This window comes from Littorina saxatilis, linkage group LG7 (genome assembly GCF_037325665.1).
Source record: "Littorina saxatilis isolate snail1 linkage group LG7, US_GU_Lsax_2.0, whole genome shotgun sequence".
Lineage (NCBI taxonomy): Eukaryota > Metazoa > Mollusca > Gastropoda > Littorinimorpha > Littorinidae > Littorina > Littorina saxatilis.
This window is the reverse complement of record NC_090251.1, coordinates 36,411,842-36,429,341: the sequence shown is the minus strand read 5'-3', so window position 1 is coordinate 36,429,341 and position 17,500 is coordinate 36,411,842. Positions and strand designations below refer to the sequence as shown.

The 17,500-nt window shown below is 43.8% G+C and overlaps 1 protein-coding gene across 4 annotated transcripts in view; it reads left to right on the top strand.

Moving 5' to 3' along the window:
* The window catches only part of LOC138971330 (transcription factor SOX-6-like), a 328,814-nt gene that overhangs the window by 167,928 nt on the left and 143,386 nt on the right, over positions 1-17,500 (top strand). The gene's annotated exons all lie outside the window — the stretch shown is intronic.

Here is a 17,500-nt window from a genome sequence, read left to right as displayed (position 1 = left end):
AGAGAAAGTCTAAAACCCAATGACAGATGGACGGATGTACGTTCAGGGCTGACAGCTTGTCAAACAGCATGTGGGGGATAATTGTATTAAAAGCACTACTAAAATCGAGAAATAAGTCAGTTGATGATGACGACAACGACGACGCTGGCGACAGCAAGATTGCTGAGTTTGACGACGATAGACACTTGAACAAGAAACAATCATATAAAGAAAGCGTTAGTGAAAACAATCAGTGTCGTTGAATTGTAATGTGTTTTGAATACAACTTGATGGATAAGCATTGCTTGTTGTTGCGTCGTGCATGTAAAGCGTTTGGCAGTTTGTTTCCATTGTTTTGTTTACGACGGCGAAGAAAGGGTTCTCAGTTGTTGTTGTTAGTGCTGCCAATACTGATGGTCATAATGGCGATACTAACTGCAGACTGTGGCGAACCTATTTGAAAGTTGATATGAACATAGTTGACGAACGTTATTTTATAATGCAATCGGTCAAAATAATCAAAGAAAAATCACGACGACGATACGGGTTTGTGGAAGAGGATAATAAGTCAGTGGGTGGGAGACTTAAAATGAAAATAAATTTGAAGGTGGGAGGAGGGGGGGGGGAGGGGGAACTGAAAGAGCTGACGGGGGCTGGGGGAACTGAAGAGCCTGAGAAGAGGGGTGGTGGTGAGGTGGATGGGTGGGTGTAAGGTGGAGAGCCCGGTATCTGCATCGAATCTGGTGGTACAATGTACGTCCGGCTGTACACAATAGCTGACAAAAGACAGTTATTTGACTAGACCCAACACCAGCGTCCCACGACAAAGGAGAGACTCAAGGGTGGCACCAACCACAAACCCACCTTTTGCGTGACTCATAGGGTTTAGATGAGAGAGAAAATGTGAGCTTTTCAGCTGCCATTCAACCTCCTTTGTGCCAAGTAGTTATGATTTTAATAACACAACCCACACTAAAGAGGGAGATTTTGGGTGTGATCAAAATTCGGAGAAGATAGAGGGAGGGAGGGAGGGAGAGAGGGAGGGAGAAATGAGAGAGAAAACTAGGGGCAGAGATAGGGTGAGAGGGAGGGACATAGAAAAGGAGGAAGGGAGACAAGAAGGGAAAGACAGACAGTCAGAGAGACAGAGACTCGTATATACAGAGAAAGACATACAGAGTTACAACAGACAGAGACTTTGACAGACAGACAGACAGACAGACAGACAGACAGGCAGGCAGACAGACAGACAGACAGACAGACAGACAGACAGACAGACAGACAGACAGACAGACAGACAGACAGACAGACAGACAGACAGACAGACAGACAGACACAGAGAGGGAGGGGAGAGAAAATAAGAGAGGGAGAAAAACTCACAGAGAAAGAGATATGTATACAGGGAGGGAGAAAGACAGAGAGAGGTATATATAATAGAAATAAAAAGAACGAGAGAACACAGAGGGAGACACGGAGAGAGAGAGAGAGAGAGAGAGAGAGAGAGAGAGAGAGAGAGAGAGAGAGAGAGAGAGAGGGAGAGAGAGAGAGAGAGAGAGAGAGAGAGAAAAAGAGAGAGAGAAAGAGAGAGAGAGAGAGAGAGAGAGAGAGAAAAGACAGAAACAGAGGAAGAAAGAGAGAGACAGACAGTCGGACAATACATTTTGGCACGATCGGCACTCTGTTTAAACAAAATGGGGTGGTGAGGGGGGGGGGTGAGGGGGGGTGGAGGGGGTTGTTAGGTACGACCCTAGACAGCGAGTCTAACCAACCAATTTCACCTCAGAAATGCATTAAAGAATATTGTGCACACAATGCTCCCCCGATTTCTTAAACAAACTTTTTTTTTAATTTCCTCCCTCTCGTGACCATAGAGGCACGGCGGGGCCTTGGCCTCCATGAGGGGGACTGACTTTATTTTCCAAACACTTACGGACCTATTAATGTGTCAGCCAGCACAGGTGCGCTTGTTTAACACCCGACAATACCCGATCTCACAATCTTGCACGCACCCGACCATTGCCCGTCGAGCGGCAGTCAACAACACTCTACCGAAAAGAAAAAAGAAAAACTTGAAAAAAGATTTGATGAATACACGGCCCCAGAAAAGAATACCGAATAAAAATACAGACGAATACAGGGGAAGAATAGATTTCAGGGGGTCGAGTATAGAACAGCGAGAAGAAAGGAAAAGAAGAAAGCTTCTGCCATATTTCTTTGGCCCAAGTGGGGGGACCCACAATTCCATCTTTACAGATGAAAATTGGAGTGTAAGAAAAGGGGGGAGGCCGTTTATAATAAACGCGAGGGGAATGAAGCGATTGAAAGCGCAGGGACAACAAAGCAACCTCGTCTGTGTGATGAAACCACGACAGTATTTCACCGACAAGCGCTGTCTGCCCATTCTTCTCAAAGGTTTTTTTCTGAATGTAAATACTGACAATATAGCAAATACATTACAAGCCCTTTCTCTGCACTCTCTCCATGTCTGACGTCTCTCAATATATCTCTGCGTTTAAAGAACCGGTCTTCAACTTGCTTTTCTCTTACCATGTGCCAGTAGAAGACCAAATGCATGTGTGAACTTGGGACATGTGAAGGAATGTTTGTATCGCATTGTGACAACTGCATTATAAAGATTTGCTTTTTAATATTTTATCTGTTTTCCAATTATGACTTTTCTGAATCCCTCAAACGTGCGGAATCCTGCGTCTTAATTTTCTTATCAGAAGTCAGTTGCTTGAATTGTTACTGAAAGTGTATAGACACAGTGAATTAAGAATCCTTGTTATCTATTGGACCGTTGCATTCTGGTTATGTTTTCTCTTAAACCAACAAACAGTTTGAAAAAGAAGTTAAGGAAATATTGCAGGAAAACAAATGAAGAAAGGAACCAGAAAACAAATAAGCTTACGACTAACAAACAGGCGAACGATTCAATCAACCAACCAACCAACCAACCAACCAACCGACCGACCAACCAGAAAACCATCCAGCCAACGAACAGACTCGCAAACTAATTCACCCACTAAACCGTGACTGACGCTTTAAACACTCTCTGATTCAAAAAAGTTATGTAGGGTGGAAAATGGAATTGTCAATAAAAGGGCGTCGACAGAAAATAGACGGGGATAGCTGCCTTCGCCTGTAGGACAACTTTGTCTGTCTTGCTCAAAATCACTGTTGCACAACAAGGGGCTGAGGGAAAGAACGAAGGGGGAATAAAGATTGAAGCATTTTCCTCCATTTCAATGTTTTGTTGTTGTCAGTATAATAAATGTGGGGTCACATGGACGCAACCTTTGTGGGCTGCATTGGTTCAAGTCCGTGGGAGAGTTGTTCTTCAACTTTGCCTCTTTGTCACACGAAGGCGTCCTCCCTTCTGATATGCTCTTTCTTCTTTAGCTTCTTGTTTCTTCTTTTTTGTTTGCATTTCCCATTCTTGAAAATGTCCTGGTTTCGGCTCTTAAAGTGCTGTGTGCATGCAGCAGATTTTGAGGGCATTGTCAAGGAGTTTCCCTAGATATTCTAGAAACGTGAAGCGAGGAAATAGACATTCTGTGGTTTTTTTTTAACCTGTGTTCATTTTGCCGATTGAAAATTTGAACACATCAAGTTTTACTGAATTCTAGACCATGATCAGATAAATCTCTTGTTTCAAACTTTCCGATTCTGCATGTTTAAGCCAGATTGGTCATTTTCTGTATCGGAGCTGTGTCTGTGCATGATTTTAAACATAACTGCACTGTCAGCAACGCCATTTTAAAGACGTTTTTGGACTGATTAAACCTGTTTTATTTATCTACCATTATCTTATCTTTCTGTCTCCTTTATAACTTCTTTCTTTGTATTTGTCTATTTGTTAATTAGTTCATATTTCAGTCTCGTTTTGTTTCATTTTCTTTACGCACACACCATTATCTGTCTTACAACCTCTGACTCTGATTCCTTTTCACCTCCCCACGCGCCTACCCTTAATGCCCTTATTTCTTATATAGTAATAACAATAACAATAACAGCACTTTATTGTCCATTAAAATATAACATAATTTTTTTGTATTCATCCATCCTACAGTCTCTTTCTCTCTCAAATCCTCTTCACCCCCGACCCCCCCCCCCCCCCCCCCGACCCCCCTCCTCCTCCTATCCCAGCCCACCGTGTCTCTATTCGGTGTTTTGTTCCTCCCCTTCCTTGCTTATGACCTTCCTACATTCTGTCTCCGAATCTTTTGCCATCCCCCCTACCCCACTCCCTGTCCCAAATATGTGTCGTTAGTGTCCAGTTGTCTCTCTTATTTGATTTTCTCTTTTCTTTATCTTTGTCAAAAATGTTTTATGTCAACAATGTGTGTCTCTCTCTCGCTCTCTCTCTCTTTATCTCTCTCTATCTCTTTCTCTCTCTGCCCTCTCTCTCTCTCTCTCTCTCTCTCTCTCTCTCTCTCTGCCCCCCCCCCCCTCTCTCTCTCTCTCTCTCTCTCTGTCCTCTCTCTCTCTCTCTCTCTCTCTCTCTGTCTGTTTCACTCTGTCTCTCCCTGTCTCTCTCTCTCTTTCTCTCTGCCCCCCCTCCTCTCTCTCTCTCTCTCTCTCTCTCTCTCTCTCTCTCTCTCTCTCTCTCTCTCTCTCTCTCTCTCTCTCTCTCTCTCTCTCTCTCGCTCTCACCGTTTCTCTGTACCACAGCCATCCTGTGTTCTGTCCGGGCAACCTCTGTCATTCCTGCTTTCCCCTAACTAGTCCCATTTTGTGCTAACAAAACCTCTAAGCTCTGACAGCCATAGTCTGCAATGCCAATTCCATTTTCCATTTTTGGCAGTTTGCAGTGTGGACATCTATTGGGCCCCCCAACGTTGCCCGCTCTTCACGTCCCCTGTTTGAATTGATTGATTTCAGCGCTGCTCCGCCAATGTTGACTTACGTAATAAGTGAAGTTTTGATGAGAGAAAAGCCTCCTTGGCTTCTCTTGGATTTTTTGTCCGTTTGCTTTTCTGTGTATGCCTCAGTCACTGAGAAAATGAAGTTTGATTTCTACAATAACTTTGAGCTTTAGGATGGGGGTGGGGGCGGGAGTGGGGGTTGGGGTGGTTGTTGAACTTGCTGCCGCCGAGAAAGTACAAAGCGGCGAAGATTTTTGTTTGACTGGTATAGATTGATGACGTTGTAAAATAAGTGCATTGGAAGAAAGTGTGTGTTTTTTCTCTGAAAGTACTGTGTCTGATATTGGTTTTCTTCGTGTAAAGTTATTGTTCTTGCCAAAGTTATCTTATTCTGTCAAAACGCAATTGTGCTGTCGTCATCGTTATCGTTATCGTTATCGTGATCATTGTCTTCGTCGACGTCGTTGTCGTCGTCGACATCATCATTGTCGTTGTTGTCGTCGTTGCTGTCACCAAAACCAACCAACATGAACTAAAGAAGTAACAAACCAGCAGCTGCCGCAGCAGCAACAAAACAACAACTACAGAAACAACGAATCACATTGAATAATTCATAAGTATTATTTGACACAACATTCTTCTAAAACTAAGTAAAATACATGCCGCTAATTAGACATTTTCAAACTCAGAGACCGAAGAGACGCAATTTTTTTTAATGAAATACTAAAATAATATTAGAGATTTCGCATAGAAGCAGTACGCTACCGATGACTGAGTATAACCTTGGACTAGCTGCAGCGCCGGTTTCTCAATCCTGAAAAGTGAAGGTAAAATCTACTTTAAAAACATCGTTATCATAACAGGCGAAAGTCGCTTTAATGGATAATCTTCACGGGGTTGTTGCCAACTTTTGTTCATTCCTTCGAAAGCATTGATACTTTGATAACAACAAAAATGTCATGACACACTTTCAGTTTACCATAACTGCATAAGCATGTAATAATTGCGTATGGCAAAGTAATGTTCTGCTTATAACACGACCTTTCAAAGCTAGCGCGTTTGTTTGATAAATCCTTTCAGAAATAAGTGATACCTTAAAGGTAACTTCTATCCCGTGAAAACAATCATGGAGACAACCACATATAGCTGATAGCTGTCCAGGCTTTTACACGAGATACAAGCTGTCTTCCACTTAGAGAAACAGCAAAACTAAACAGCCTAGCTGCTTTCAGCGTGAAGTTTGAAGATTTTGTTTATTTGTTAGTTTCCATTTCCAATTCCATGTTCCCATTGCTGGAAAATGTGGGTCGCTTCTGAAGTAAAAAGCTCGCAAGAACAATAGTCGCACTACCAATATGTGTGCGTGTTTAGATGTAATCAGCTTCTTGCACAAATATGGCAGAATGACCGAGGTCTTTTACGTGCCACTGTGGTAACACGAGGATGGGATTGGATACCGTCTCTGAGTTTGCACATAAAGTTGACCCATGTGTCCGTCCCGGCCTGGATTCGAACCGTGACCCAAGGATCACAAGTTTAATGCTCTATCGGCAACTGAGCTACTAGGCCTCCTGACTGATCGCAGAAAAATCAGGTATCGGTAACGAGTTTAGTTCAACGAATTAAAAAAAAATCACACTAAACAGAAGGGAAAGTTGTAGATTTTGTATATGTCCTAGTAGAGAGATGCTCTTTTTACATGTAAAAAGCTGGGACAGTTTTGTGTTGGTCTAAATGACACGAGATGGTACATGTGCTTTAAAAGAAGACATATACATATCCAACAGTTCGTCTCTCAGGTTCATAAAGTACAAAAGGACATAGGTCTATTTTTCTCACGGATCTCCCTCACAAAGGCACAGAAATAAATGGCATTATCATTTCAGCGAGCAATGCTTTTGGTTCAAGGGTCGTGCTAAGTTTGAACATTAATATTGTGCGTGTGTCCTTACCGTGTGTGTTTTGTCTGGTCACAATAGTCAGTGTTTGCACTTGCATTGCGTTCTTCTTTTTGTTTGCCGCTCCACCAAAGACATACACACATACACACACGCACACACACACATTATGAGCTGATTCTTGCTTTCACTTTTTTCCTTGTGTGCTCCCTTACCGCTTGGATTTTAAGAAAATACTCTTATGTATTTTATGGAAAATGACATACAAAAAGTCCCACATTGAGAGAAGAAAGGACTCGAAGACGTCAGGCCCATAGAAATGCTGGGATAATAGATTTAATAGCTTCGGCCTGCGGTCGCGACAATGGCATGTCAGGGGTGTTCTTGTTTGAGCCAGGTTCATCCGGGACGTTTTAAAAAGATTTACATGAACTGGTTTGGCAAATATTGAAATGAAATGGAGGACAAAGGGCTGCGCGTTGCCTCGGATTCCATAGCTCTCGCTTGGCTTGGCGCGCCCCACCTCTCGCCATTATTTCCACAAGCTCGAGGAGGGAACAAGGGTTTTTCAGCTTTTAATTTTAAATAAGATTCTGCTTTTTCCGCTCTCTTTGGTTTTATAGCTTCCTGATGTCAACCTGAATGATTTTTTTGCCGCGACATCAAATGTCATTTTGTTGATTGAAAACATTGACCCAACGGATGACGACTCTAAGATTCCCCTTTGATTTCCCGTCTTACGTTGCTGAGACGCTAAGTAATTATTGTGTCTTGTCATTGACTTGATGAGGCATTAGTTCAGACAGGTCTCTTATGAGAGAAAGCATTTGGATTTATGCCTTTTCGTATTCTTGTTGCTACTTTTTTAACCTAATGATCTGCCTTGCGAGCTTCTTGCCTTGGTAAAGCCCATGCATGACAAAACGCATTTAAGACATATTGCACTTATTGTTAACTATGTGTTCTTCTTGCTACCTTCTTAACCTTATTATCTGCTATCGCTTGCTTCTTACTTGGGTAATGGCCATGCATGACAAAACGCATTTAAGACATATTGCACTTATTGTTAACTATGTGTTCTTCTTGCTACCTTCTTAACCTTATTATCTGCTATCGCTTGCTTCTTACTTGGGTAATGGCCATGCATGACAAAACGCATTTAAGACATATTGCACTGATTGTTAGCTACATATCGACTTAAAAGTCATACATGACAAACCTAATTAGGAAATGTTACAGTGGCTTCTTTTTTACATTTAGTCAAGTTTTGACTAAATGTTTTAACATAGAGGGGGAATCGAGACGAGGGTCGTGGTGTATGTGTGTGTGTGTGTGCGTGTGTGTGTGTGTGAGTGTGTAGAGCGATTCAGACTAAACTGCTGGACCGATCTTTATGAAATTTGACATGAGAGTTCCTGGGAATGATATCCCCGGACGTTGTTTTCTTTTTTTCGATAAATGTCTTTGATGACGTCATATCCGGCTTTTTGTAAAAGTTGAGGCGGCACTGTCACACCCTCATTTTTCAATCAAATTGATTGAAATTTTGGCCAAGCAATCTTCGACGAAGGCCGGACTTCGGTATTGCATTTCAGTTTGATGGCTTAAAAATTAATTAATGACTTTGGTCATTAAAAATCTGAAAATTGTAAAAAAAAACATTTTTTTATAAAACGATCCAAATTTACGTTTATCTTATTCTTCATTATTTTCTGATTCCAAAAACATATAAATATGTTATAATCGGATTAAAAACAAGCTCTGAAAATTAAAAATATAAAAATTATTATTAAAATAAAATTTCCGAAATCGATTTAAAAACAATTTCATCTTATTCCTTGTGGGTTCCTGATTCCAAAAACATATAGATGTGATATGTTTGGATTAAAAACACGCTCAGAAAGTTAAAAAGAATAGAGATAAAGAAAAGCGTGCTATCCTTCTCGGCGCAACTACTACCCCGCTCTTCTTGTCAATTTCACTGCCTGTGCATCGAGCGGTGGACTGACGATGCTACGAGTATACGCTCTTGCTGTAAAAATGCAGTGAGTTCAGTTTCATTCTGTTAGTTCGACAGCTTGACTAAATGTTGTAATTTCGCCTTACGCGACTTGTTTCTACTTGCTTCTAAAATACACCCTTTGTCAAAAGTTTATTGTATCATCATTTAGATAAAGACTTGTTATCGAGCTCTTTTAGATGACTTCCGAGAGTTACATGATTTCATCATTGGATCACAATAAGAGTATTACACTAAAAACAACCTCAACTAAACCTTGTAGATTTGAGTCTTCGTGCAAATTCTATATAAACACACTGATGCAAACGCATCTCAATAACAAATGGAGACTTCAGACATTAATGAGTTTCGTCCAGATGAGCTGTTGACATTAATTGTATGTGTGTAACTATGTTGCATTTTACGCTTATTCTACTTCATTGTGGCTCTTTATCTGAATTGAATAACAATGTACAACAAATTTGGTCTAACTTAATTAACAATGCATTACCTTCGACTGAGTACGACAGAACACAATTAGAAAAGAGGACTTATTAGAAATACATAAATGTTGGATACGTTTGTAAGTTACTCAATTGTTTGCGCAGCGTTACGTTTTCACAATGCTGAAAAGTTATTGGTTTCCATGTGTGTTAATTTAAGGATACGTTTTTACAATGCTGAAAAGTTATTGGTTTCCATTGTGTGTTAATTTAAGGTAAACCGTACACATTCATGCGTGGAACACATCAGGCGGCTTTATTTCTGTATTTTTTCTTTTAAAACTTTTTTGACCGACGGACTAAAAGTGTTTGACGTACGTCCTGTCGGGACCAAACGACCTGTCTTGAGGCAGGTGGTGTTTCTGTATGGAGGGGGGGTGAGAGGGGAGGGGAGAGGAGGAGGGAGGGGTCACCCACCTTCTTTAATAGGAAAGCGTTTACGGACAATATCTAGCAAGAGGTTAGACAAAAGGCTGGGTTTTTTTAAATTGTACGGAGCCATCATACGACGTGCTTCTTGCGTTGTTAAATGAATGTTCGTCGCCAGGCAAATAATAAATTGATATTTGTAAGAACGAGGGGAAAATCATAATTGTCGCAGTAAAAATCCCCTCCGTTTTTGACAATACCTTCAAACTGTATGGCTCTTCCGGGACGTGTTTGCATTTTCAAAGTTTTAATTTTTCCTTCCTTATGAGAGATGTAACACGCCCATCTTTCAAAAAGAAACAAAAACGTAGAAATTTACAAGGAAAGGCAACAAAATCAGAATGAAAGTATTACAAACAAAAATAATACGACACCCCTCCATCTTTTAAAACTGTCTTTCAAAAAAAGTGAACTTTTTAAAGGCTCGCCACTTAAATTGTTCGTTGGCTATCTGTTCAGATATTGATATGGACCTCTTTGGAAAGTCTCTGTAGCTGTCATGAGTTTGAAGGGAAAAAAAGGGGGGAAATGAAATATATTCGTATCGAGTATCAAAAAGTCCTTCAGTTTTGCGCAACCTCTGCTGTTACGTTTTTGAAAGGGTGTGTTATGCAATCGCTTCACAGAAACACACTCATAACTTTAAAGTGGACACACGTTTTTCCTGGGATAGCGTCCCAAAACTGGAAAGAAGGACTCTGCTCGCTGTGTTGACCTCTTTTATTTCCATATTCTCTCTTTCCCTTGTCAACAGGTAAACCACCACATATCTGTTCACACTCTAACATGGTGTAAATTGCATTAATAAAACTAAAGGTATGGATGTCTTAGAAATATACGGGGGCGCTCTGAATCCAGATACGTCATGTGCAACAAGGGTGCAAGTAAGAGTGATGCGGAACCTTCTTCTTCTTCTTCAGCGTTCCAGAATTGTTCTGGTTACGTGCGAGCTCGTTTGCCCATTTGGGTTCCCCACACTATACTCTGAGAGCATAGTCAGCTTCACTCCGCTTTCGTTGAGTAGGCATGCTGGATATTTTCGTGTATCTATAACCCACCGAACTCCGACATTGATTACAGGATCTTTTCCGTGCGCACTTGGTCTTGTGCTTGCGTGTACACACGAAGGGGGTTAAGTCACCAGCAGGTCTGCACATCAGTTGACCTGGGAGATCGGAAAAATCTCCACTCTTAACCCACCAGGCAGCAGCGACAGGGATTCGAACTCACGACCTTCCGATTAGGAGGCCAACGTCTTACCACCACGCCACTGGATTCTGGATTCAGAGCGCCCCCGTATATTTCTAAGACATCTATACCTTTAGTTCTATTAATGCAATTTACAGAGGAGAGAGGATGGTTTTAAGAGGAGGAGAGAGGATGGCTTTAAGAGGAGGAGAGAGGATGGCTTTAAGAGGAGGAGAGAGGATGGCTTTAAGAGGAGGAGAGAGGATGGCTTTAAGAGGAGGACGTGGTGAAGTGGAGGAGGAGGAGAGAGGATGGATTTAAGAGGAGGACGTGGTGAAGTGGAGGAGGAGGAGAGAGGATGGCTTTAAGAGGAGGAGGTGGTGAAGTGGAGGAGGAGGAGAGAGGATGGCTTTAAGAGGAGGACGTGGTGAAGTGGAGGAGGAGGAGAGAGGATGGCTTTAAGAGGAGGACGTGGTGAAGTGGAGGAGGAGGAGAGAGGATGGCTTTAAGAGGAGGACGTGGTGAAGTGGAGGAGGAGGAGAGAGGATAGCTTTAAGAGGAGGACGTGGTGAAGTGGAGGAGGAGGAGAGAGGATAGCTTTAAGAGGAGGACGTGGTGAAGTGGAGGAGGAGGAGAGAGGATGGCTTTAAGAGGAGGACGTGGTGAAGTGGACGAGGAGGAGAGAGGATGGCTTTAAGAGGAGGACGTGGTGAAGTGGAGGAGGAGGAGAGAGGATAGCTTAAAGAGGAGGACGTGGTGAAGTGGAGGAGGAGGAGAGAGGATAGCTTTAAGAGGAGGACGTGGTGAAGTGGAGGAGGAGGAGAGAGGATAGCTTTAAGAGGAGGACGTGGTGAAGTGGATGAGGAGGAGAGAGGATGGCTTTAAGAGGAGGACGTGGTGAAGTGGATGAGGAGGAGAGAGGATGGCTTTAAGAGGAGGACGTGGTGAAGTGGAGGAGGAGGAGAGAGGATAGCTTTAAGAGGAGGACGTGGTGAAGTGGAGGAGGAGGAGAGAGGATAGCTTTAAGAGGAGGACGTGGTGAAGTGGAGGAGGAGGAGAGAGGATGGCTTTAAGAGGAGGACGTGGTGAAGTGGAGGAGGAGGAGAGAGGATGGCTTTAAGAGGAGGACGTGGTGAAGTGGAGGAGGAGGAGAGAGGATAGCTTTAAGAGGAGGACGTGGTGAAGTGGAGGAGGAGGAGAGATGATAGCTTTAAGAGGAGGACGTGGTGAAGTGGAGGAGGAGGAGAGAGGATGGCTTTAAGAGGAGGACGTGGTGAAGTGGAGGAGGAGGAGAGAGGATGGCTTTAAGAGGAGGAGAGAGGATGGCTTTAAGAGGAGGACGTGGTGAAGTGGAGGAGGAGGAGGGAGGATGGCTTTAAGAGGAGGACGTGGTGAAGTGGAGGAGGAGGAGAGATGATAGCTTTAAGAGGAGGACGTGGTGAAGTGGAGGAGGAGGAGAGAGGATAGCTTTAAGAGGAGGACGTGGTGAAGTGGAGGAGGAGGAGAGAGGATGGCTTTAAGAGGAGGACGTGGTGAAGTGGAGGAGGAGGAGAGAGGATGGCTTTAAGAGGAGGACGTGGTGAAGTGGAGGAGGAGGAGAGAGGATGGCTTTAAGAGGAGGACGTGGTGAAGTGGAGGAGGAGGAGAGAGGATGGCTTTAAGAGGAGGACGTGGTGAAGTGGAGGAGGAGGAGAGAGGATGGCTTTAAGAGGAGGACGTGGTGAAGTGGAGGAGGAGGAAAGAGGATGGCTTTAAGAGGAGGACGTGGTGAAGTGGAGGAGGAGGAGGAGAGAGGATGGCTTTAAGAGGAGGACGTGGTGAAGTGGAGGAGGAGGAGGAGAGAGGATGGCTTTAAGAGGAGGACGTGGTGAAGTGGAGGAGGAGGAGGAGAGAGGATGGCTTTAAGAGGAGGACGTGGTGAAGTGGTGGAGGAGGAGGAGAGAGGATGGCTTTAAGAGGAGGACGTGGTGAAGTGGAGGAGGAGGAGGAGAGAGGATGGCTTTAAGAGGAGGACGCGGTGAAGTGGAGGAGGAGGAGAGAGGAAAGAAATAACTGGGAGGAGTTTACACAGTTAAATAGTTTGCCAACCATCAGGAAAGAGGAAGGACACACAACACAAGAGGTGGGAGGGAGTATGTAACCAGGCACTGACTCGGGAGGGGGCGGTTTGGGTGTGACAATAGCAAAGACGCTTTTGCATGAACTGAGGGGAATGGGGTAACTGTGTGTGCGTGTGTGTGTGCATGCGTGCGTGCGCCGCGTATGTGTGTGTGTGTGTGTGTGTGTGTGTGTGTGTGTGTGTGTGTGTGTGTGTGTGTGTGTGTGTGTTTTGGTGACAGTGTGTTTGTGTGTGTGTGTGTGTGTGTGCGTGCATGCTTGCGTGTGTGTATGTATGTGTGTGTGTAAGGGTTCAACCGGAAAATGATTAAGCTCGATCTGTTTGAATGACTGCTTGTACATTAAAGGGAATTTAAGAGAGGATGTAAGGGTGGGAGGGAAAAGGGGGATGTTACAACAATAGAACCAAATCCAGTTCAACTGCTGTCAAAAACTGGGAAAACTTGTCCCACCAACGCCGCGAAAGAAAGCATGACGCAGTGTATTGCTGTTCAACCAACAATGTGTGACGATTCTTACATCCCATTTCTTCTCTCTTTCGGTTTTGACCTCCGACGTTAGAGAGCTCTGTTTAAATCAGAATTATTCATAGGTGTTAAACGCTTATTCTTTACAGGAAAATGCACACCTGCTTATAGTAATTCTTTATTTCGTCATTTGTAAGAGATATTGCGACAAAGTAGTTAGGGTTTCAAAGAGCCGTTATTGCGAAACGGATGTGCTTCCGCCCTGTATTCGTTTCTGATTTGTCGAATTCAATGCTACTTGCTATACAACCACTCGTTCCCTGCTACCCCCCTACCCTCACCCCCACCTCTCTGTCTCTGCCTCTCTGTCTCTGTTTCTCTTTCTCTGTCTCTGTCTGTGTCTCTCTTCGACTCTCTCTCTCTATTTTCCTCTTTCCGTCTCTGCCTCATTCACTCTCTCTCTTCCCCCCCCCTCTCTCTCTCTCTTTCTCTCTCTCTCTCTCCTCTCTCTCTCTCTCTTTCTCTCTCTCTCTCTCTCCTCTCTCTCTCTCTCTCTCTCTCTCTCTCTCTCTCTCTCTCTCTCTCTCTCTCTCTCTCTCTCTCTCTCTCTCAATGAGAAAGAAAGAGCTAGAGAGTGAGGGAGATAGAGAGGAAAAGAGAGAGAGAGAGAGAGTAAAAGAGGCAGAGACGGAAAGAGGAAAATAGAGAAAGAGTCGAAGAGAGACAGAGAGAGAGAGAGATAATGTGTGTGTGTGTGTGTATGTGTGTGTGTGTGTGTGTGTCTCTGTGTGTGTGTGTGTGTGTGTGTGTGTGTGTGTGTGTGTGTCTGTGTGTGTGTGTGTGTGTGTGTCTCTGTGTGTGTGTGTGTGTGTCTGTGTGTGTGTCTCTCTGTGTGTGTGTGTGTGTCTGTGTGTGTGTGTGTGTGTGTGTGTGTCTGTGTGTGTGTGTGTGTGTCTGTGTGTGTGTGTGTGTGTGTCTGTGTGTGTGTGTGTGTGTGTGTCTGTGTCTGTGTGTGTGTGTGTGTGTGTCTGTGTGTGTGTGTCTGTGTGTGTCTGTGTGTGCGTGTGTCTCTGTGTGTGTCTGTGTGTGTCTCTGTGTGTGTCTCTGTGTTTGTGTCTGTTTTTGTGTTTGTGTCTGTGTCTCTGTGTGTGTCTGTGTGTGTGTGTCTGTGTGTGTGTGTGTGTTTGTGTGTGTGTTTGTGTGTGTGTTTGTTTGTGTGTGTTTGTGTGTGTGTTTGTGTGTGTGTTTGTGTGTGTGTGTGTGTGTGTGTGTGTAGGTTAGAGAGTGCGAGAGACGGAAAGGGGGGAGAGAGGGAGTAGAGAGGGAACATAGAGAGAGGAAGAGAGATAAAAATAGAGAGAGAGCGAGGGAAATAATTGAGAGACAGAAAGAGGGAGAGAGAGAAGAGAGAGAGGGTGGAAGAGAGACAGAAAGACAGACAGACAGACAGATAAGCACAGAAAAAAAGATGCTGCAGAAGCATATTATTCTTGCCAAAACGCGAATAACCTTCCTCATTTATCAGAAGTCACAGGACGGGTGAGGACTTTGACGATGACGTGTTTTTTCCGCTCGCTTTTTGTTTAAAGCACAACATCCTGGCACATCCCGACATGCAGCAGAAGGATTGCTATGGTTTATGGTCTTTTATTTACAACCGATTAAACAAATGGCGTCGAAGCATGAATTCAAACTGGCTTTTGATCTTCATTTGCTGTGGCTGCGAAAGCGTGGGAGGTGGGGTCGTGCGTTTCCGTTTACCTTCCACGGTTTGAAATCGTATTATAGGTAAGGTGAGCTTGAGGCCCTTTGATTATAATTTGAAAACCTTGTTTATGAAGGACAAAGGTCATCTTTCGTCTTACCTCACTCTCCGTATTAGCACGCACACACACTTAAACAAGAGTGCAGAGAGACACAGACAGTGCGAAAGAACGAGAGGGAGACAGGCAGACCGGTAAACGAGCATAATAGAGATATATAAAGAAAAAGATATTTACCCACATAGATATTAAATATACATGAGAGGGAGGAGAAAGAGTGAGTGAGAGAGAGGCAGAGAGATCCAGAAAGAGAGAGAGAGAGAGAGAGAGAGAGAGAGAGAGAAATAGAAACAGAGACAGAGAGAGAGAGAGAGAGAGAGAGAGAGAGAGAGAGAGAGAGAGAGAGAGAGAGAGTGAGAGAGCAAAAGACTGAACAGATTGACGGACAGATTGGCAGACAGACACGGATAGGAAGATAAGGCAGAGACGAAAAGACGTGTTAAAAAAAATGCAAGCACATGGGACAACATTAAGCTTTTAGTTTTGAGTGAAATAGTTCCAGTAAGAACAAAATCATGACACAAATCTGTACACTTTTTATTGACCAAGAAGTGTTCCAAATTTCAGGTGGCAACGAAACATAGCACATGCAGTAAAACCTTACAAAAGGACAGAAGGACGGATTAAAGACATCAAGAAAAAGAAAGTTATTGATACAGGAAATATCATCATTTCGTTGCAAAAAAACACAAAGACTTGTAACAATGACCACAAAATATAAGAGAGGAAAATTTAACAGGCGGAATCGAAAGTGAAAATCAGAACCACTAATACACAAACTATTATAACAGTTAGCCCGGGCCCCAACCCTCTTCTCTTCTCGTCTCTTCTCTTCTCTTCTTTTATGATGTCCTGTTCAGGGTTTTTCAGCAACCTGTCTTTTCTGTGTCGATTGTGGCCCTTTCTTCGGCTTTCAACAATTTTGTTTAGCCTCTATCGTTCCGCTCTACTCAACCGTCACACTTGTCTTTTGTGTCCTGTTAGTTGTTGTGCCCCTACCCGCCCCAAACCCACCCGGGGTACCTCTCGCTTCCACCCGCTCTCTACCCGTTTCTCGCTCCCCAACAAACTGGCAGACGCGCAGACACACACACACTCGCAGACTCACCCACCCACCCCACCTTCTATACCTCGGGTACCCCTCCCCCCCCCCCCCCCCCCCCCCTACCCCTCCCCTGCAAACATGATGAGCGCGCAGACCGAACTGACTGACGGGCGGACACACAATCACACAGTCGCACACATCCATAGATTCAACACCTGGGCCTATTATTGGCCCCCGTTGTATCTGGGTCCTTATTGCTCCTGTTATATGACATTGTGTGGAATCGCTTGCACACACACCCCATACAGAGAGAAGGAGTTGGAGGGAGAATTAGGGTCCACTCGGTCTGTTGGAAGAGACGCGTTCCTCTGACCTGATCTGCTGGGCTGGAACTGTGTGTGTCTGCCTGTCTGTCTGTTTCCTGGCAGTGCGCAGTGAATTATTGCTGATTGCTTTTATGTCCTGTGGGATTTGACCAGTTATCAGGTGTGTGTCTTTTGGTGTGGATCTTGGACCAGCAACTTTGACACTGGGGGAAATACTTGTCTGATACCTGTATGATCTGAACAATTAACAGACACCTGTATAGGACCTGATTCTTGTCACGTGCATGTGCATCTTTGGATGTAGACCTGAAACTCGGATCTGCCACGTTGTGTGTGTGACACGTTCTACCAACCTCAAGGAATGCTAATAACTGTCTATTGTGTTGTTTTATCAATTGACGGATGACTATTGGATTTGAACGTCGTCGCGTGTGTTTTTGGATGCTGTTCTGACTGTACGACAAGCCACGCTGTCCTCGTGGTGCGTTTTCTGACAGCTCTGAGAAAGGCACATTCTACAAATCAACGATTACGTATACCTGTAGAATCTGACAATTGCCACGTGTGTATCTTTGAAAGTGAACCTTCCAATAGGAACGTTGTGTGGTTGGTCAATTCCGACAGCCTGGAGAAATGCTTCATTTTATAGACAGTTAACACATCTCAGGCAATTGCCAATAGCCTGCGTGTTTTTCTGCAGTGGATTTGCTTGATGCATGCATTTGGTAAAATCTAGAAATGCTCATTGTCTTAACTGTCTAATTGTGTTATTGAAATCAACCTGACTGTCGTCGCTTGTGTGTGCGTGTCTCTTTGAAGTGCTTAGGAAGTAGTCACGCGCTGACTGTGATTCACGA